The following is a 22,084-nucleotide window of genomic DNA, read 5'->3' on the forward strand; positions in this document are numbered from 1 at the left end:
GTACATAAAGAAAATGGTCCCAAATGACGAACTGCTAAGAGAATGTTTCAGTGAACAGAAACCCAAAGAGAGCAGTGGAAGAAGAGCAGACAACCCGGAGGGACAAGCCACAACATGGCATGTACCACCGTCTAATTGAAGAAGTGACTGATATCGAGAAAACCTACCAACAGCTGGAAAAGACTGGACTGACAGACAGCACAGAGGCAGTAAGAAGCACAAGAACAGGCCCTAATTACAAGAGTCATAGAGGCCAGGAGTAAATCAGAGCCAAGGTGCAGGTTGTGCAAAGATGTCCGTGAGATAGTCCAGCACACAGTAGCAGGGTATAAGATGCTAGCCGAATCAGCGTACATGGAGAGGCACAACCAAGTAGCTGGGATAGTGTACAGGAACATCTGCGCCCAGAGTGGAATAGAAACATCCAAATCCCAATCCCAATACAAGCTGACACCAATATCAGAAAGAAGGAACACAAAAAGGCTGAGAACTACCAAGAGTTGAAGTAGCAGCTGGAATGGATGTGGAGGGTTACGAGCGTGGTCCCCGTGGTAGTATCACGACTCAGGCAGTGTCCCCCCAAACTGGGAGAGTGGCTCCAACAGATCCCAGGAACAACACCTGAAGCTTCAGTCCAGATGAACGCAGTCCTAGGAACAACTAAAATACTGTGTGTAATATTCGATGATGTTCCGTGTATGCTTTTATTTTGAAACTCTGTGGAATGTCCAAGTATCTATGGTTACTGTTGCCAGTGGAAAAAAAGAAAAGTAGTGGAGCTATAGAAAGTTAAATGTTACAAACTTGCAGTTGAGGTATCCAGTTTGTGTCAAGTGAGGATTAAACGGTATGGAAGATGACATGAGATGAGACGAGATGCCGCCGCCAGCTGTTGAGGCGTTTGTTTTTCTAAAAAAAAAACATATTGTAACGTCCAACCGGACGTTAAAGGAGGACGCGCAGTGGTCAGAAATATTCCCTTTTATTTATCCGAACTAGTTGCTGTCGGCGCAACCACGCGAAAAAAAAACAAAAAAACAACACAAACACCAACTTACAACAGCCTTCACGTCTTCTCTCTAGCCCCCTCGCACCACAGCTCACAATTCCCTCCACATCCAACCACATACCTGCTCAAACTATAATATTCACAGACAATCAGAAACCTTCCTAACTCCTGAACTTTATAACGGAACACATTAATACAGGGTCACTACATTATTAATGTTAACTAACTTTAGGTGACTATATAACTAACGATATCAATGGAATAAACAGAACAAGACAAAACAAAAGCTGTTTGAATACACAAAAGCAGTGTATGATGGGAAATCCATTGTTCCCCTTCGTTTCAAGTGAGCTCCCAGATAATCTTGATTTCTAGGGCTATGTAGTCCTTGCCCTTAGCCCTAGCCCTCGATCAGAAGTAGAATTGGGACACCGCTTCCCCTCACATAAACGCGCAAAATTAAGGGGAAGGGCTAAGGGGGAGAATTGGGATTGGGCCTGAGTGTTGGCAAGAGTTAATGTTCAAAATGAGAAAAACTAAACTAAACTGAGTTACATATCATTCATATTTCAGATCATACCACTATACGTTTGCTTCCACTTCATATGGATATTGCTTGATAGGTTAAGGAGTGGCAGACAGGGCTAGAAAGCATTCTAACCATCAAGTTAAATATAGAAATACATAGGATAGAAAGGGAGAGAGAGAGAGAGAGATTTTATCATACTTATATCCAATAATAAAAATTTAAATAAAATGATATTGGTATATTATTACGTTATTGGCTCAGTTATTTCATTTGCAAACTTTTTTTTTAAATTTTTTTTTTTACATTTTTTTAACCAGGTCAATAATGTAATAACCAGACAATAATGTAATAAGATATTTTTTTATTTATTTTGAAAATCTGAAAGAGTGGCTGCATGTCGCTACAAGTTTTTTTTTTTTTTTTTTTTGAAAAATGTGCCTGAAAGAGTGGCTACATGTCGCCAGTAACTCTGTGAAGAATAACCTGTTTAGGTTACTGTGTTAATGGTTGTTTTTTGTCTGACTTGTTCTTGTTGTGCCATTGTATCATTGGTCGTTGGTTGTGCAGTTCAGTGGAGGGGCCATTATGTTCCGTTGGTGTGTTCCTGCAATCCTGCTAGCGATGTCCATGTCCCTGGAGCTGCTCAGAGTAAGGCCTGAGAGTCCCGCTGAGCTTTAGGAGTAGGGCTGGGGATGCAAGACTGCAGTTGGAGGAGCGGAGAAAGAGGTTCAGGTCGGTGGTGCCCTCTGTCCTCAAGGGGAACATGAGGTCTTGGTGACGGGATGGATGGACTGTGTGCCTTTGATGGGACTCAGAGGACGTGTGTCTTGAGAAGAGCGTTGGAGACCTGGCTATTAGGACCACAGTATGTCTGTGTCATCAGACTCCACGGGCAGACATGCTCTGTTGCCGTTTACATCAGTCCCTCAGCGGACAATGACAAGGAAACACCATTGATGAGAAACATCATACGATGACACGATCCATGCCGCAACTGACCAAACAACCATATCGGACACTGTTTTGCCAACTATTTTTTGTATATTTTTTCATAATACTGTAATTTTTTTGATTACACTTTTTATTTTAATTGTTTTTCTGTGCCTTCAACCAATCAAAATGTTTTTGGTCATTTTTGTCTTTTTTTGCAGTATTTTATTTAGTTTTTTTCTGGACTTTTTGTTTTTGTGTCCAGTGGTGTGTACCAAAGATCAGCTGCTAGCACTGGCCGTGTTCCCCGAGCTGCCCAGAGTGAGGCCTGAGATTCCAGCTGAACTTCAGAAGAAATGCTGGGGATGCCAGGCTGGAGTTGGAGGTGGAGGAGCAGCGAAGGAGGTTCAGGTCGGCAGTACCATCTGTCCTCTTGGGGAACGTGGTCTTTGGCAGCAGGATCCATGAACTGTGTGTTTACTTTTTATGTGCTACGAAATTACGGTGACAAAGTAATTTCCCTCATGGATCACTTAAGTCTGTCTAAGTCTAAATCTATTACGTTATTGGCCTATTACATTTTAAAAGTGGCAAATTTATTACGTTATCAGGCGTTAATACATTATCGGGCGTTATTACGTTATCGGGCGTTATATATAGTGTTATTCTTTGGGGTTGTTGACAGGTGTCTAGTCAAAACACTTAAAATCTATGCCCCTCAATAGAAGATGCTTGGGCACAAGAAGAAACCATGCAATTTATGTGAAGACAGTATGAAAACTTTGTATAACTTCTTGGTGACCAATGTCAGTGTATACATTACACGACTGTGATATACTGTAAAACATACTTATGCTGACTTTATTTCTAAACTCTGTTTTTCCGCTGCCCTTTGAGGCAGTGGAGATTGCTGCTCTTGTTCTTGCAGAGTTACCATGCAGGGGCGTTATTAATTCGCTGTCATGGAAGAACTCATCATTAAGCCTAAACACACAGAATGTGGAGAGCACGGTTCAGAGTTCTGACTTTCAACAAGAAGCGGGAAATCACTCTCAAGGACCATAATGTGACAGTTGGAAGCGAGAAACAAGCAGGTATTTTTTGTAAATAAATATTCTGGAATTTCACAACACTTTAAACAAATGCTTTTACTAAAACAAACTTGTTCATGACAAGCACACAGCAGTACAGTACATTTGGAATGCCAGCTAGGTGAATGTGCCTGCGGATAACTGATCATGAGAGGTGAGTTGTGCGTCCTCTCCACTTTCTATTTATACCCTTGCTGACATTGTACATTTATCATTTTATCTGCTGAAGCTGATATGGACCTGAGTTTTGCAGGTGTCTTTTGTGCATCTAAGTGGTGATTCCGGTTTGCATCTCGGGCTGTGACAAAGCTGAATTCACTTAAATGCACTGTCAGAACTATGGTTAACACAAGACAGCAACTCATTATTACCGTACAAAATGCTTGACACTGCTTGTGTGTCATCACATGAGTGTGTTTTCTGTCCTGCGTTTGGCCTCGCAGCTAAAGGGGAGATGTACTACCAGCTTTTAAATCAGTCATGCATCACTGCAGGTGTAATAGACACAAACACACAGGAATAAGAAACACACACACACACACACACACACACACACACACACACACACACACACACATTCTTTTATGGCCATCTTTGTGAGGACACTCATTGGCATACTGCATTCCGTAGCCCCTTGCCTAACCCTAACCATCTCAACTAAATAACCCTAACCCTAACATAATTGGAACATTTACCCTAAAACTGAGTTTTAACCTTCAACACAGCTAAAAACTGAGGTCAAAAAAGTGAGAACTAACCAAAATGTTCTCACTTTGCACAAATGTCCTCAATCTGATGGTATTAAACTTAAACTGGTTCTCAGAAAGATAGCTGTACAAGAACACACGCTGGACCAGCACAACACCCATCCACGTACACAGAGAGATTAATAATGGAGAAAAAGATTTCCTTACTAATTGGTTAAAGCCGAACAAAATAAAACGACAGAATGAAATGTACACAGATGTGACAGGAGAAAAGAACAAGCAACAAAATCATATAAAGAAATTATGATAAACACATATGCATACATAAGAAAGTCACATCCAGTATTTATCCACTATCAATTACTGGCCAGTGTGTGTCTGGTTGAGAGGATAAAATGTGATAAATGTATTTTGCATGTGTGTGGTATAGTACATACAGTGCTAAGAATATTTAAAATGACTGAAATTCAGCAAATTTTCACAAACTGCAGACAGATTGCAGACAAAAAGAACTCAATCACACAAGTGAAACGGAAATTATATGATCTTTTCATTTTTTAATTCAAGAATATCAGTTATTTCAACATATTTTTGAGGTGTAAATGTAAGTGAATCCTTGCTTTCATTATCTGCTTTGACCCCCTTGAGCAGCAATAACAGCAACTAAACATTTCTGATTTTAGTCCATCTAGACAGAACCTTTTTCGTTCTAAGATGTTGGTGGATTTGTTTCATGGCCCTCAATAACATTTCTATTTGATTAAGGTCACGACTTTGACATTCCAAAACATTAATTTTGTTCTTATTGAACTATTCTTTTGTTGAATGGTGTGTGTGTTTGAGGTCACTGCCCTTCTACATGACCCAGTTTCTCTTAAGATTCAGCTCATGGACAGGTGTCAGAAATTTCTCTTTTAGGATTCACTATACAGCAAAACAGACCCAAAAAAAATATTACCATTGCCCAAACAACTGTGTTCTCCTGATGGTGGTTGATGGTGGTTTAATGAAAAATTGTGGGTCAACCACTCCTGTGGAGGGTACCAGTCACGTTAAATCTCCTTAAACAGTCAGATTTACAATTTGTATGATTTACAATTTGTCCGTGCTTTTATGGATTTCAAACTCCTTAGAGATAATTTTGTAACCTTTTCCTCTTTCTTTTCCTCTTCAATAAACTTGTGTTGCATTTTTGCACCACATATATATGTTATATTGGTTAATATTTCTGAATAAACAAAAAGTTTCATTTGTGTTATTGGATTCTTTATGTTTAATGTCAGGACTTGTTGAAAGTCCGCTGATGTTTTAAGTCATTTTAATCGAAAAAGGTTGAAAGTTCTGAGGGGTGAAAAATATTTAAAGCGCCACTGAATATGTGGTGCCTAAATAAAAAAAAAAAAAAAACTACATAAAGACCACACTAAATCAATATGCTGCAGAACACAACAGAAATCTGCCATGTTATACTGTATATAAAATAATTTAGTAATGACTTCCATGCAACAATAGGCTATATCAATATTATCAGATCAGAACTCTTCACCAGGTGTTCTAACACCTACACAATATAACACAGCACAATATAATTCATGGAATAGGTGCGTGTCAGTGTATCGTAATGAACCAAAAGACTAGTGAATGTCACATCAGGAGGTCAATGATTAGGGGTGTTAAGGTTAAAGCAACGGTAAACCCACCTAAAACACCACCTACACCTACATTACCGCTGTGTTTGTGTGGAAATGTCAGGTGAACTGTGTTTATCCACTTGTACAACTGAAATAATCTTTCTGCCCATCACTCGTGATTTATCAAGCCATGATATCGTAAAGAACTACAATACATCGCCACTAATGGAGACATTAGACAATCACTGTTCTGCCATGCAGTAACCTCTTCTGCCTTTTCCCTTCCACTTGGTAGCACATAATGTATCACTTTCCCAGTTCATCTCCATCACTGCACTCCAACCATCCTTCAGTTTAAAATGAATTCATCCTGTCTTTCTAGTCTATTTCTCAGTACTTTCTCATTCTGAACACAGATCATCTGTATAATCTTGAAATGTGAACTTCAAGCAGAGGAACGCCTAAAACTGAACAGAATACCATTCTCTTTTGGGAAAGAAATAAAAGTGTAAAGGTGTTACCTGTGACAACTTATGCAAATTTACAGTTGCAGAGCAGACCGTATTGAAGTGGTCTACATTGCAGGTAGCTTGACCCATTGCATATTGTCTTATGAGAAACCTAAGCTAATATATAAAAATGTAAGGCACTACAGAGCAAAGTACGGTATTTGTGACAGTATAATATGACTTAAACGCATATGTGAAGCAGCGAGTTTTGCGTTCTATAGTAATTATAGTAAAATCAACAAAGAGGCTATTCATTAACTGTGTAAAAAGAAGCTTCCTTATACAAATTAATAATTTGTATGATTAATAATTTGTGAACTCTAATGCTGCCTTCACTCTATGAGTGACACAGCTACAGCAATTATTTAAAATTTTATTTTATTTGAAAAGCAATGGCCTTTTTTCTCTTTATATTCGTTTTTTTATCTTTCTCCCTTACTTTTCCCACCTAACATTGACAATGCATCATAAAGCTTTGTGAACCACTCCTTTTGTTCCTCATCCCTTACAATGAAGCTTTCTGTTATTTGTTTTTTTCCACATACATTTTCTTGAATCAGGGTCAGAGTTGTGTGCATGTGATTGCATCTGCACGCCTGTCTTGTCTATTGGATTATCCTGTAGTGGCACCTATTTTTAGTCTAGCACACATGGAGGAGAGAAAGTTCAGCAATACAAGCATCAGTCTTGATATCACCATGCAGTCACCCTGAAATCAGATAATCCTGGAGACAGAAGTAATAAAAGAGAAAGAAATATTCTTTTTCCTTTGCCTTTTATCATCTCTTTCAGTAACGGGTATGTAGAGGGGTACAAGGGAAGGACAGAGAGCTGATGTTTTTCTTCACATTGTCATGCATACCATGTGTGCTCTGCATTTTATTTACATCAGTCACACAGTGCAAATGAACTCATGAGATGTTGCTAGAATCATCTGGAGTTTCAGGTGTTTTTTTAACATCATACACCCTCCTCCAGGCGACACAGCTGAGGCAGATCAGACCACAGCTTGTGACCAGATGGCCAACTGCTCAGCTCCCCTTGGTGCTCCTCTCTTGAGCCACAGCCATCTTCAGGCTCACTCTGCTGCTTGAGTGGCTCTGTGCCCCTAGTCTTTCCATCAGAGCCCAAAAAGCTGAAGGCTGTTGACAAGGATCTGACTGCAAACCCCCTGCAACATTCTACAGGCAATCTAGCTCTCCAGGTCCCTTTTGAACATTTATTGAGCCGTGCTGCATATCCTGCAAGATTCATTTTAGTGTCAGTGGCAACATTCCCAAAGTGCTCTCAGCTCCACTGGGAGGTTTTGTTTGGTGTATTCAGATAGGTCAGCTATGGTATTAAAGCAGCATATGCACAGGGAATCTTAGTTAGTGGTCTCTCCCAGCCTAACATCAGCTCCCAGTCTGTGGCAGAAGCCAGCATTCCAGCAAATGTTTCTGCTGTTGGTCTGGGCTCATTGCACACCAGGGAGTGTTTTTTAAACAAACAAACAAACAAACAAAAAAACCCGGTGTCCCGCGAGTGATTGTCTGTTGCCACAGTTTCCATTCTACTTTGAAATTATTGGGATTATCTGAGATTATTTGCTATTATTTGCTTATTTGTAAGACCTCCTCCTAAGAATAGAACATAATAGGTTTTATTACTATTTGCAGAGGTACAAAAGGTGCATAGGAATTATTGTGTGAACAAAAAAAACAAAACAAAATGTTTAGTAATGATAGATGGTGTAACCTTCGAACTGTTGGTCATTAGTATAAGTACATGTTATCTCCCTAAGGAACTAATGCAGGTCATCAACATGGTTATGTACATGCCTCCCTCTGATAATGCTGACACAGCCTGTGATGCACACAGTTACAAACAGGCTGCAAGCACAGTATCCACATGCCTTCCTTCTCATCTCAGGTGACTTCAATCATGCCTCTCCATTTTTCATTCTGTCTTCACTCAATACATCACTTGTCCCACGAAAGACCAGAGAAATAAACCCTTGGGCCTGGCTTATGTCTTATCTCCCTCCCCCCTATAAGATGATCAAATTACAACCTAATGCACCTCCTGCCCGTGTTCAAAACTCTGATACACAGGCAACCAGAGAGGGGGACTGGAGTCATTGCGACTTGGACTCGAGTCTTTGCGACTTGGACCCAAATCGCTGTTTTGGACTTGGAAGGCTATTGACTCGGGACTCGACTTGACTTGCGACACGATGACTTGAATGACTTGATTTTTGGTCATTTCATGTTTTCAGTTTGAATATTAAATATAAAATAAATATCTCTAGCTTGTAATATTACCCGGTGTGCGAGTGCACGCTGGAAATGGTGTTGTAATGACTGGATAACAACCCTGTCAATCAGTCATCCCTCTCTACTGCTCTACCTACCTACCTGCCTTACTTTTGGAGAAACATGCCCTCCCTCTCACAGACGGTCATAGTGTCACCGGGAGCTGCCACATGTCTTTGCTTTTGGCTTTAAAAACTACACATGCAAAGGGAAATGGTGACCTTGGTGAGCTACTTGGTCATGGTAGTGCCTGACTAACAGAACAGCAACATGGTGACCAGCTTGGAGTCAGCAGATGTTTCTCTGCTTCTGAGAGATCAGCTGACTGCAAACGACCAGCAACCCCTGTTCTCAGCAACCCCTCCAGGTCAATAAAGGGGTCCAGTTTGTTAAGAGGACTTGCCCATGATGAAGCTGACATGGCACTGGCCATCGGTGCCTATGGTCCTGAGGTATGCAACAGCTGCTATAGCCATTGTTGATGCACCTGAAAAGATGCGTCTCCCTCCTGGAACACTGGAACATAGTTTCTGGAGATGTTCAAGCTCACTGATTGATTCTGTACAGTTCCTCCACTGTACTTCCCTATGCGCTGGTAGAGGTTCATCCCACGCCTGCTGCTCCAAGGTAAGTTCCTTGTATAATGATTTCCCTTGAATCACGACAGGGGGAACAAATCCAAGGGGGTTGTTCAGACTGTTGACAACAGAAAGAATTCCTCTCCGTGTGAAGGGCTTGTCATCTGTTGCCACTTGAAACGTGAAGCTGTCAGTCTGTAAGTTCCAACTCACCCCAAGGCTTCTCTGAAGTGGCAGAGGATCAGCACTCAGGTTAAAGTTCTTGAGATCATTAGCTCTCTCTTCTGGTGGGAATACATTCATTACCTATGGGCGGTTGGAGGCTCTTTTATGAAGCCTGATGTTTGACTCCGCCATCATCCTTCTTGTGTGTTTCAAGAGGTCAATGACTTCCTGGGCACAGAAGCAAGTTCATGATCCACATAAAAGTTTCCAAAGATGAACTGCTTCACGTCTAAGCTGTGTTCTTCTTTGCCCAGTTCAGCTACTTGTCTAAGCCCATAAATGGTAATGGCTGGTGAAGGGCTGTTACCAAAAATATGCACCTTCAGCAACATCTTTATTGATGTTATTATCTTGGGAGCAAAGGAACCTGAGATAATTCCTGTGGTCCTCCCTGACCCGGAAACACTAAAACATTTGCTCAACATCAGCGGTAATAGCTACTAACTGAAGAAGCTCAGCTCAGAAAGGACTGCTTCTGCCTCATCTTTTTCAAACATTATCTCCATGAAGTCAGTGAATTGTGTTCTCATTTCTATGTTCCTCTTCCTCTCTCCTTGCCGCAGGTTGGTTCTGATGCTCAAAGTGAGGAGATGTACAGGAATGATTGTCTGTGGTGCTCTGTAGTGCATCATGGTGTAATCAGTCTGGTGCTGAAAGAACTCCTGTGTATGACCAGCACGCCATGGAGTGGGTTAGACACATTGTCCAAGTGACTTTCACTTTCTGAAGCATTCTCCTATCTGACACCACCATCTGAGTCAGAGAGCTTCACTACAGACTACACTGGCCAGCAGTCTTTTCAGTCTGTTGGGATCATGCTGCTGCCAGCCTGCTGTCCCAGAACGCCACAGCATAGAAGATAGCACTGGCTACCACAGACTCGTAGACCATTTCTGTAACTCTTCAGGCTCCAGCTGTCTCAGGTGTGAAGGTTTTGTTTCAGCTCTATTCACAGATGTTCAATAGGATTTAGGTGGGGCTCATGGAAGGCCACTTTAGAATAGTTCAGTGTTTTGTTCTTAGCCATTCTTGGGTGTTTTTAGATGTTTGTTTTGCATCATTATACTGTTGGAGGACCAGTGACCTACAACATAATGGCAAAGCAACACCAACATAACGGAGCATCCTCTATGCTCCACAGGGGGTACAGTGTTCTTTTCTTTCTATGCTTCATGTTTGACTCTGTGACCATAGAGCTGATTTGACTTGACAAACAGCTCCAGTTTTGCCTCATCTGTTTAATGGACATTCTCCCAGAAGGTTTGTGACTTGTCAATATGCCTTTTGGCAAACTCCAGTCACTCTTCTGTGCATCATGGTGTAATCAGTGTGGTGCTGAAAGAACTCCTGTGTATGACCAGACTCCAATAGTGGAGTCTTTCTTGGTCGTCTTCCATTAAGCCCTTATGTTCTTGCTTACCACCACTATACCTCCTGACATGTAGGCCAGCAATGAAGGGCCTCCACTCTGTTCGCTTCTGGGCTATTTTCTGGACATCTCCCAATGTCAGGTACATAGATTTAATTTCTTCCTCTACTGTGCAATTCCAGGTGGTCTTGGGTTGTCCTCTCTTTCTTCTACTTACAGGTATCCAGTGAAGGACTACTCTTGCACTCTTCTCACAACGTGCTCAATGCAGTTCCAGTGCCACTTTGTTACAATTCTATCCATGCTGTCTTGGTGACATCTTGCCAAAAGATCTTCATTTGATATCTGACAGTTACCATATGTCAATTGCTGTCATTTCCCAGCATTCTGCGCCAGAGAATGGATAGAATGCAGCTCCTGGCCCTGATGCAATAAAACAGGCCCAAATGAGGACATTACCACCTCTGTGGTACGTAAACAGAAAGAGGCTCTGATGTGGAAATGCAGTATTGTTCCATCTTCAAACATGAGCCACCCAATAGCCTTGTCCACATAATGTTTAGCAAACTGTAGCCAGACAGAATTGTTTTGGAGAGCAGCGTCTTTGGTGTTATGATTGTTCAGTCCTCTACTGGTGATGGATTCATGAATATTGGTCAATGTAAGATAGGCCTTTAGCTGCTTAGAACCCTACCATCCTCTGTGGTTTTTCGGATTATTACGTGTTTCTTTGGAATGACCTTTGTTGGTCGTCCACTCATGTGGAAGGTTCAAAGGTGTCTTAAATCTCCTGTATTTGTTCACAATCTGTTCTCAATCTCTTTAGAGATGTTTTTGAAACCTTTTCCACCCTCATGAGTAACAACAAACATTAAGCATGTTTCCACAAGGATAAAAATAAAAATGATTAATATCTCTCAACAAACATTATTGGTATACATTGGTCAATGAAGGGAAGAAATTTTAAAGTCTAGTGGAAAAAGATTGTTGGAATACACTGTAGCTGACTGGTGTATTTCATGTGGCGTATACTTCAGAAGAACGTAAGATGGAGAATGGTGAGAGAGGAGATGGTGGAGGGAGTAACAAATTGGCAGTTAAACAGAACAGCATCCTGGAGGACTTCAAGTGCTAAATTAATATGGTTTCCATAAGCCAAGGGAACTAACATGGCAAGCAATAGTAAGGGGGAAGGAGCAAAAAAAAAGAAATAGAAGACAAAGCACAGAAACGGGAACGAGCCTGTTCACTTAATGCTATTTGAATTCGCATAAAAACACTTGGTTTACCTTTGTGACTTTCAGTGCTTAGGCTGAATGGAGGTATGGACTTGCATTGGCACAGCTTGATGTTTTATAGGAATCTGAATTTAGGCTTCATGGGTGATTAGACTTTAAAATCAAAAGATGCAAAAACATCAACATCTTGTGGTGTTTTATACTATAGACTTAAAGTCATTGGTTCTATTTTAAAAGCACTAAATCTCTGGTCTAACTTGGACAACCATTCATTTTAGGTTATATACAAAGCCCACCACTTTCACAAGAGTTTACTCTAAAATCAGCTTCCTGTTGAAGATGGCACAACATGAATTTAATGCCTGGCAGTCCTCCTGATTCAGGCCAAAAACAATTCCCATGTCACACTTCTAAATAGAAGAGGACACATCTGTGTTGCTTAACAAATTTAATTTGCTATGACATCTGGCAGTATCTAACACTTTGCAGAGCATGTCTATTACAGTACTTTAATCCTCAAGACATTATGAAGTCCAGGGAGCATATCGGGGATTAGGTGCTTGCTCAGGGCACCACAGCCATGGACAGGGCGGGAGGTGAACCTGTGGCCCTTCGAACCCCAAGCTGTGCCCCCCACCTACCCACCACCTTCCTCTAACCTTAGACTCTCTGAGCAATGTGACGGGTGCAGTAGCAGGAGCGGATAGAGTTAATACAGCGTGACAAACTTTAGAAGCAATGTTCGTCCTGGCCTTCTACAGTTTCCTCAGAGGCTCGGAATTTTCAGATTCAGTCCCTCACTTTGATTCTCCTAGGCACAGCTGCCTTACAGACCTGTCCTACTTCTTAAACAACGCCGTCATTTTCTTAGACTTAGGCAGACTTTAATGATCCACAAGGGAAATTACTTCACCGTAGCTTTGTTGCACATGAAAGTAAACACTCAAAAAACCACAAGAAAGATATTCATAAATACATAAATACAAATATGTTACAATCCCTTGTGCCATGATCTGAGGTAAAACACATTTAGAAGCCTAATCCAACTGAACAGGATAATAGTCACCTACCAACAAGCAACCAACAAGAAGACACAAGCTAACTAGCCTAGCCAACAGCAGGTAAGAAGTGATGGGACATGTGACCACACTTCAACCCCCCACCCCCACCCCCTCTACCAAGATCGGAAGTAAAACACCAGCTAACTAGCCCAGCCAACACAACAGCAGTAGGCAGTATGTGGCACTTCATTTGGGTTTTCAAATCGGCACCTCCTTTCACCGATGTTTCGTTAAGTTAGGCCCAAGACACCTCAAGAAGGCTTAACAGTGAGCTCCAGCGTCCTAGAGTCACCCCCATCAATGCAGCTACCACACAACCGTGTAACTTTCAACCGAGAGATTAGCTTAGCCATACTACAACTGCAAACTGCTAAAACTGCTCAGCTAGCCTTGCCTTTAGCATTCTCCCCAGCTAGCGTGTTTCCTCCTTAGCCACAACCGCTCACTTGCTTGCTCCACAGGGACATGTTCTTTACTGCAACCCTCTGTTCATTTCTGCGAATGCCGAGCTCTCATTCTTCATTTTGCAACGAACGGCAACCGACCTCTACTTGCTGCACACAGGCACTCCAGCCTTCAGCTCAGCTTCTGATGGCATCTCTGCATACATAGCTCTCTTGCGCTTATTAGCCTTCTCGACTCTGTCTTCCCACAGGACAGTAAGCTCCATAATGTACACTATCTTCTCTTTTTCCGACTACAACAGCAGGTCCGGTCTTTTTCTAGTACTCACTGTCTGTGCTGGGACAGTTAGCTGACCGTTTAAGTCAGACCTCAGCTTCCAGGTTCCGACCACCCTTAGCTGCTCTGTGCTATACCTGATCCTTGCCGGCCTGGCCTTTTCTCCTTTCTCAACAAACATAGTATGCCTATTTTTCTTTCTAGCAGATGAGAAATTTGCTTCAACCCATTTTTCAGTTGCAGCTGCTAAGCATTTCAGCACCTGGTTGTGATGCCAGGTGTATCGCCCTTGGGATAGACTAACCCTACAACCTTTCAGAATGTGGCTAAGTGTGCATAGACAAGAACACAGTGGTCAGGCAGCATCCTCCCCTAACCACTGGTTTAGGATCTGGGGAGATGGCAACACATCATAAATATGATGTGCTGCCATGCTATCATAAATCTAATCCTAATAGCCTCCATGATCCACAGCTCTCTCCACTTCAACTTCCCTTTTCACCTACACTCTCCCAATTCACCCACTACCCTTACTTAGCGTAACACTGCCTTAGCACATCTTACTGCTTCCTCTTGCCCATGGATATCCTCCACTACCATCTTTCTCTTCTCTGTTACCTCTTGTTCCACAGAAGTTTCCCTACACACAGCCCCGGGCCTCCACGTCCTTGCTGTACATGACCTATGGCGTCCCTAACCCTGAGGGTGGCCTGTGCTTCCTGTACCACGTCTCTCGGGTTCCTCTTCCTCCCTGTTTTAACCGTGGGAGCTGTACACCTAACTACTGGATCTTTTGACTGCATAGGGATCATCTCCAGTCTAGCCTTAGTACACTTGAACTCCTCTGTTAGACTAGTTACTGGGAGCTCCAGTATGCCTTTCCCATACAACGCTGTGCCACTTAAACAGCGTGGGATGCCAAACTATCTCCTGATTGATGAATTAATCATCCTTTCAAGCTTCTCAACCTTTGACAGAGGAACCTCATACACTATCAGTGGCCACATTAGCCAGGGCAACAAACCAAACTGCAAACACCATAGCCTTAACTTACCTAGGAACCCTACCGGTCTATGCTCAAAATGCCTTGAATTATTTCCTGCCTCAATCCTTAGAACTGCACTCTATCACAAAGACTTGCATCATACTACCTTCCCAGACTCTTCACAGGCTTTTCTAGTTCTATGGGAACCACCTCCTTATTTATGACAAACGTCTTATCTACTACCTTTCCTTTAATAACTGAGATACTCCAAGACTTACTCGGCTTCACTTTCATCCTAGCCCACTGCAAGTTGCTGTTTATCTTGTCCAGTCGTCTGCTAGTACATGGAGCAGTTGATGTCAATGGTCATGTCATCCATGTAGGCCCTAATTGAGGGAAGGCGACATCCTCCATGCAGTTTTTCTCCACCTACCACCCATATCGAGGGCCTTATAATCACCTCCATTGCGATTGTAAAGGCTAGTGGAGAGATTGTACACCCTGCCATGATGCCTACCTGCCATGCTGTAGTGTACTCTGCAGCAGAGCTGTATATCTCCAAATAAACCTTTGATACTGGCTGGGACTCTAAAAAAGTCAAAACCTTCCCATAAAAAACAGTGAGGCACTGAACCAAATTAGCCAGGTCTAGAAATACAATATGCAGGTCTCTCTTCTCTCGCTTTGCTGACTGAATTTGGTGTCAGGTCATGCTGGTATGCTCTAAGAATCCAGAAAAGCTGGGAATTCCCACCTTTTGCACCGATGTATCAATCAATCAATCAATCCATTTTTCTCCAAGTAACTGGACAGTCTCTGTGCCACGACACTGAAAAACACGTTCCCCTCATCATTAAGCAGACTGATCAGTCTAAACTGACTTATCTCTACCTATCTCCCCAAATGGTGGAATATCAGAGGGGAGTGGTATCTTCCTAAACCTTGCCTTATCTTTATTTAGCTCCTCCAGGTACTCCTCCAGTTCCTGCTTCAGCACCATCAGGCTGCCATTCTTCTCTTTGCTAAATAGCAACTTCACAAATCTAAACAGATCCCTAGAGAATACTACTCTAGCCTGCTCTTTCCTTCTATTTTTCCTAATGTTCTCCGCCCTTCTTAGCGCTGCCAACTGCTCCTAGACACCTGCCTGTAAGCAATTAATGCCTTTTGTCTCCTCCTCTGTAGCTGTCTTCCACTGCTTCTTAAGCATTCTCCTCTCCTGTATAAGTCTATTGATTTCCTGCTGACCCCTAGACCTAACTACCTCTCCTTCTGGTTTCTTCAATTTCTCACTAATGCCAAATCTTTCCTTACCATAATTGTAGATAATATCCCCCATCTTCTCCAACTTACTCTCTGCTGTCCCTTTTAGCTTACCTAGTGTACTGGCCAAATCATTACTAATATTCTTCCAAATCCTAGTTCAGCTGCGCCTGGCCACTTCACCCTTGGTTTCTGACCACTGATCTTCTCCCTCCTTGGCTGGCTGCACTCTTGTTCTGCCTCCATGATACTATCTTCCTCAACGTTAGGGATGCTGATATCCTGCGAACTGTGGGTTACTTCTTGTCACTGGACTTCAACTGACTGACTTGATACACTAGTAGCTATCAGTGCGGGATCCCTGTGTTCCCTCCACCAAGCACTTTTTCCTCAGGCACCATCCTCCCCTAACCACTGGTTTAGGTACTGGGGAGATGGCAGTACCTATAGCCCCTATCATGAATCTAATCCGACTAGCCTCCATGCTCCACAGCTCTCGCCACTTCAACTTCCTTTATAAAATGAGATTAAATCAAACGCTGACGCTGAGGGAGGGATCAACGTAAGTCTTTGACATTCAATCCAACTTAACCCTTCCTAATCCTCGGAAACTAATTACGTTACCGGTTGTTAAGTGCAACATGCTCATTCGTCTCCGAGTCTGTCAGATCCTTATCAGCTTTTGGTTCCACCAGCACTTTTTTCGTTAAACTGCGTGCCCGGGAGCCACAGTGGATTCTCTCACAAAGCTTCCCCACATGCACTCAAATCATTCCATCATCATATTCATGCTGGTCCATAATCATTCATGTACAAAAGATGCTCCCTCTGTGCATGTTTTTTATTGTGATTTCCAGCACATGTAAATTCCTACACTGCCGAGGTCTTTGAACGCACCACATATGTACTGCTCCGCTCGAAGAAAACATCGACTGCACTATTCCTCCCCGTGTCGGCAGTGTGTGCGTCCATTGAGCCGTGAGTGACGATGTTTACATCTGTGTTACACTTTGTTGATGTTCATGTTAATCATATGAGTCTACTTTGATGACTTAACAGTAGCTTTGTTATTGGTTTGATGATGTGATAATCAGTAAGCTGCTAATGCTAACTAGCAATAGCCTAGAGGTGTATTGTACTGCATTGCTAACTTCTGTTATTTAGTGACTGCATAGTAGTGCTGACTAAGTTAATAATCATCTGGAACTCTATCTCATTTATTATCTGATTAGGAATATATATCTACCTCAGTATTTATGTTAAATTGTATTTTATTTCGAGTCAACATGTACACACATTCGAATTCATAAAGAGTTGAAACTTTATTGCTGGACTCTGTTTTCATTCTGCGCTTAAAAGCCAAACAAAGCCTTAAGTGGTTGCTACCACCTGAGATTCTCATACAGTGTCATATATTTTTTGGTCCTTCGAGCCAGATAGGAACTAGTGCTTCAGCCTTACCTGTCCAGCATGGAAAGGAGAGTCTGATTGCCCGTGCTGACGCAGCAAACTGTGAGTCATATCTCCAGGACTATGAGGTGGGTTGCCTCGCTAAGCACCGCCTCCCATATGATGAGCAGGCCAGACAGACTACACCTCCTGAGGTTCTTCAGTACATTCATAACAAGAGAGAGGAAATGACCAACTGCGATGAGATGTGCAACACCTTACAGAAGCAATCTCTAGCTCTCCAGTACTAGCCCCACAGCAAGCCATGTCACAGTCCAGACTGTGTGAGGACGAGACGTCATCCACCCCTGCGCACGCTAGTAGGCTGGTGCCATCCAGAGGTCACGAGGACCCACATCAGTATGAGAGTACCCCAAAGCTGACAGTTATTGATAAGTTTCCACACCAACAGGACAGCCAGAATGGCCAGATAGAGGAGCTTACTCACAGTCTGAAGGAAGCAGGGTTGCATAGTAAGGGTGCAGCACAGTCACCATCATCTTTCCGTGAGTTATGCTCTCAATCTCAAGTTCCCACCCACAAAAAAGGGCAAGAAGCTTCCTCCACTGCCACATTCAGACACTGAGGGACTCTCTCAAGAACAACACACTCCGTGCTCTAACCTGGTGCTGTGTTCAGTGAGTTTATGGACAGTCACTGCCCTCATCACAGTGCTACGATCAAACAGCATGACAGCAGGTATTATTCCCAGGTTGATGATATTCATGATCGGCATGTCAGCAGTTACAGTCAGCCTGCTAGATCCCATAAACTGCCTAGTCTGAGAGCCCGCTATGAAGATGACTACTACAGACAAGATAACACATATCCTTCCCCTGATCGCCATGACAGTCGCTATCATGCTGCTCATGGATATGGCTATTATAGACATGCTGATCAGTACAGGCACAGGGATAACCGCTACCCTGGTGATCCTTGTCGGTACTCACCTGACCGCCTGCAACCAGGTGAGTGGCCTCAGACGCCCCCCGGCAGAGACTCCTTGTGGACCTCAACCAAAAATCCCTGATCTTGTGCATGAGGACCCACGTGGGTTTACAAGATTGAAGTTGGCTTTGGACAACATACTCCCACTTGAAGCTCCAGTTTTTTATAGATATTGACCAATCACCTCAAGTGTGAAGAAGCACTGCTCATCGCTGATTCATACAGCAACAGTCCATTCCCATTTAGTAACACCATGAGAACACTTACCGAGATGTACGGTTAACCTCAACATCTGGCCTTGAAGAGTATCACCAAACTAGGACCTAACTGGACCTAACATCAGGAGTGGTGACATCAGATCCTTCAAGTCATTCGCACTCCAGGTCCGTGCACTAGTTGGCATGTTGCATCAGTTGGGAGAACACGGTTGGACGGAGCTGAGGTGCGGCTCACACATATCTCGCCTCTTAGCTAAGTTGCCATTTGTGAACCCCATCCACACTCCTATACCAACACTGCTAGACCTAGCTGAGTGGCTTGAGTATGATGTGTGTGTCCACATGATTGGAGACCAGTACTGTGACCACTCAGATAGAGAGAAACCAGCCCCACAGAAGGAGAGGCATCCTGAGTACAAGCCTCATAAGACTACGACTATTCTCCACAGTAGTGAACAGAAGGGAAAGTCAGAGAAAGACATGACTGCCATACAGGCGAAACCGAAGACGTACTGCCCATTCTGCAACACTGTGCAGCACTAATTGAATTGAATCAGTGCAGTAACTTGTCGAGGGAACAGAAGACAGAGTGGATCAAGTCGCACAAGAGGCGCTGGACATGCGTGAGCATCAAGCAGCTAAGTGTAACCTCAAAGCGCCTGCTTGGTAAGTTCCATCTCGGAGACGCTTTATGTAGATCGAACCAACCAACACCAGTCTACTCAAGTTGAGTTATGTCATTCTCAAGAGCGGTGCCAAGGTGATTGAGACCTGTGCTATATTGGATGATGGTTCAGAGCGTACCTTAGGTGACTCTCCACTCCGCACTGTCCAGCAAGAGGTTTGCACTATCCATTTCATTCTTTGTGTCCCCCGCATCACAGCCTGGCAAGTTCTTCCAAATCCACAGAGCCCTCACTGCCAAGGAACTTGGACTTGCTTACCATACTTATCCAGTGAAAGTTTTACAGGAGAGGTACCATCATCTTAAGGACCTGCCACTTCCAGACAGAAGGGAAGCCCAGCCACTGCTGCTATCACTCCAGTGGAGCCAGTACATCTGGGTCCCCCTGGTGGACCAGCAGTGTTTTTTGCACTTCCCGCTCCTCACCAGAAGCCGAGCTCTTCAGCCATGTCGAGTGACAGTGGCAAATGGATACCTTAATGTGAGTGGCTCATTACAGACAAGATGCTGAGGCCGTCCGAAGACTTGAGGAGAAAACAATCAGGGTTACTGTGGATGGTGTGAGGCGCTACGCCACCCTGTTGCTGTGGAAGGAAAATCTTCCTCCGCTCCGCTACATAGGAGGCCGTCTTGGCTCAACTACGTGGCACGGAGAAGTGACTGGCCAGAGAACCAGAAAGAGCGGCGACCTACTCCAAGGAGATCCACAAACTTCTTGACGCTGGCTACATCACACCCATGTCACCTGCAGAGGCTGTGAAGACCAACCATTCATGGTTCATCCCACACCACATGGTGCACCACAATGGATCCTCAGGTTCAGGGAACACCCAGTCACCATTAGTAGTGATGTGAAGGGGATGTTCCACCAGGTTTGTTTGCTGGAAGAAGACACACCATTCCTCTGCTTTCTGTGACGAGACATGAAGGTAGACGAGAAACCTACTGTCTACAAATGGCCATTACTCCCCTTTGGGACTACATGCAGCACCCATGCTGCACCGTCTTTGCACTTCAATCCCATGTCCAGAAGCACACCGAACCTGAAGAGGATGCGCATCTGTCCATGGAACGTAATTTCTACATTGACAACTCGGAAGTGCAAGCTAGGATGTTGGTAGACCGTCTGCAGTCTCTCCTCATGGAAGGTGGATTTGAACTGCGGCAATGGGCTGGTAATGTCCCTACAGTCATTGGCCACTTACCTGGGGAGACCCAGTCAGAGAGCAGTGTACCGCGAAAATTCAGAGCCAACTATGCGCAACATCTATCGGCTGCTTGCCCAGCAGTATGACCCTCTTGGGTTCCTTATCCCATACATGACCAAAACCAAGGTCATTGTGCAAAACCCCTGGAACAAGAAAGGAGGATGAGACGATCCCCACTTACCAGAAGACCTGTTCCGAGCTTGGCATCTGTGGGATCGTGAACTGACCCAGCTGTCTCACTCTTGACATCCAAGAGGTGGTGTATTGGATATGCTCAACTACAGTGCTCAACTGGGTTCATTCGGACTCAGTCGCAGAAATACAAGAGCTCTCTGACCCAGCATCCTGGCACTGCATTGACTCAGGAACCAATCCTGCTGATAACATCACAAGAGGGAAGACACTGGCTCAGCTTGCTGGAGAGAATCACTGGAGCAGGGCAACCATTGGCCAAAGGCACCAGTGAGAGAACCTGCAGACCAAGTAGAGGAGCTGAGGAAGACAGTGTTCTGCGGCCTATTGACAGGGTCAACCAGTCCAGCAATGCCAGACATACACCAGTTTAACACTTACCAGGAACTTCTGAAAGCCACCACACAGTGGTATCATCGGCCATCTTACTGCTGATGACTTTCAGAAGGCAGAGCTGGCTCTGCTGAGAAATGCTCAGATGGAGAGCTTCCAAGGAGAGTTTACACTACTGAAAGCTGGGAAGGCCATCCCATCCAGCTGCCAACTACTTACCCTCGCTCCTGAGTATGACGAGCCTTCCGACCTGCTCAGAGTGGGAGGTAGACTCCGCAGGTATGATAGCCTGAGCTCTGAAGTTTTGCATCCTATTCTTCTGGACCCCTCTCACCCAGTCACTAAGCTCCTAATCTAGCACAGTGATGCACAGCTGCATTATCCTGAACCTGAACATGTCTTTGCGGAGCTCCGCAGGAAGTACTGGATACTGATGGGTAGAGAAGCAGTTTGGAGACATCAACACCACTCTCCAGAGTGCAAGAAGTGGAGAGACCAACCCGAAGTTCCAAGAATGGCAGATCATTCTTGATGTCACTCCAACGGTTTATAGCTCGTCGAGGGAAGCCTTTTGAGCTCATATCAGATCAAGGCACCAACTTTAAGGGTGGAAGTAAAGAACTGCATGAAGCGTTCAAAGTCATGGAACCAGCCCTCCGAGAACAACTAGCCACATAACAAATTCGGTTCCGTCCCGTGATGAGGGAAGTATGCCGGAAGAGAGCGAAGAGTGGATGATGGCGGTGATTACTGGTGCTAGGGCAGGGAGACAGGCTTTAACTAGGGGTGTGGGAAGGGGATCCAGGTGGCAGGTGGAGGGCTTTGATTTCAGGATAAGTGCAGTGACTTCTGTCATGGTGGGGAGTGTGAAGGAAGTCAAAGGGCGGGACCAGCTACAGGAGAGAACAGGTGAGTTAAAGTTGAGAGGGGCAGTGAGGGAGAGTTGTTGAG

Source organism: Mugil cephalus, chromosome 8, assembly GCF_022458985.1.
Source record: "Mugil cephalus isolate CIBA_MC_2020 chromosome 8, CIBA_Mcephalus_1.1, whole genome shotgun sequence".
Taxonomy (NCBI): Eukaryota; Metazoa; Chordata; class Actinopteri; order Mugiliformes; family Mugilidae; genus Mugil; species Mugil cephalus.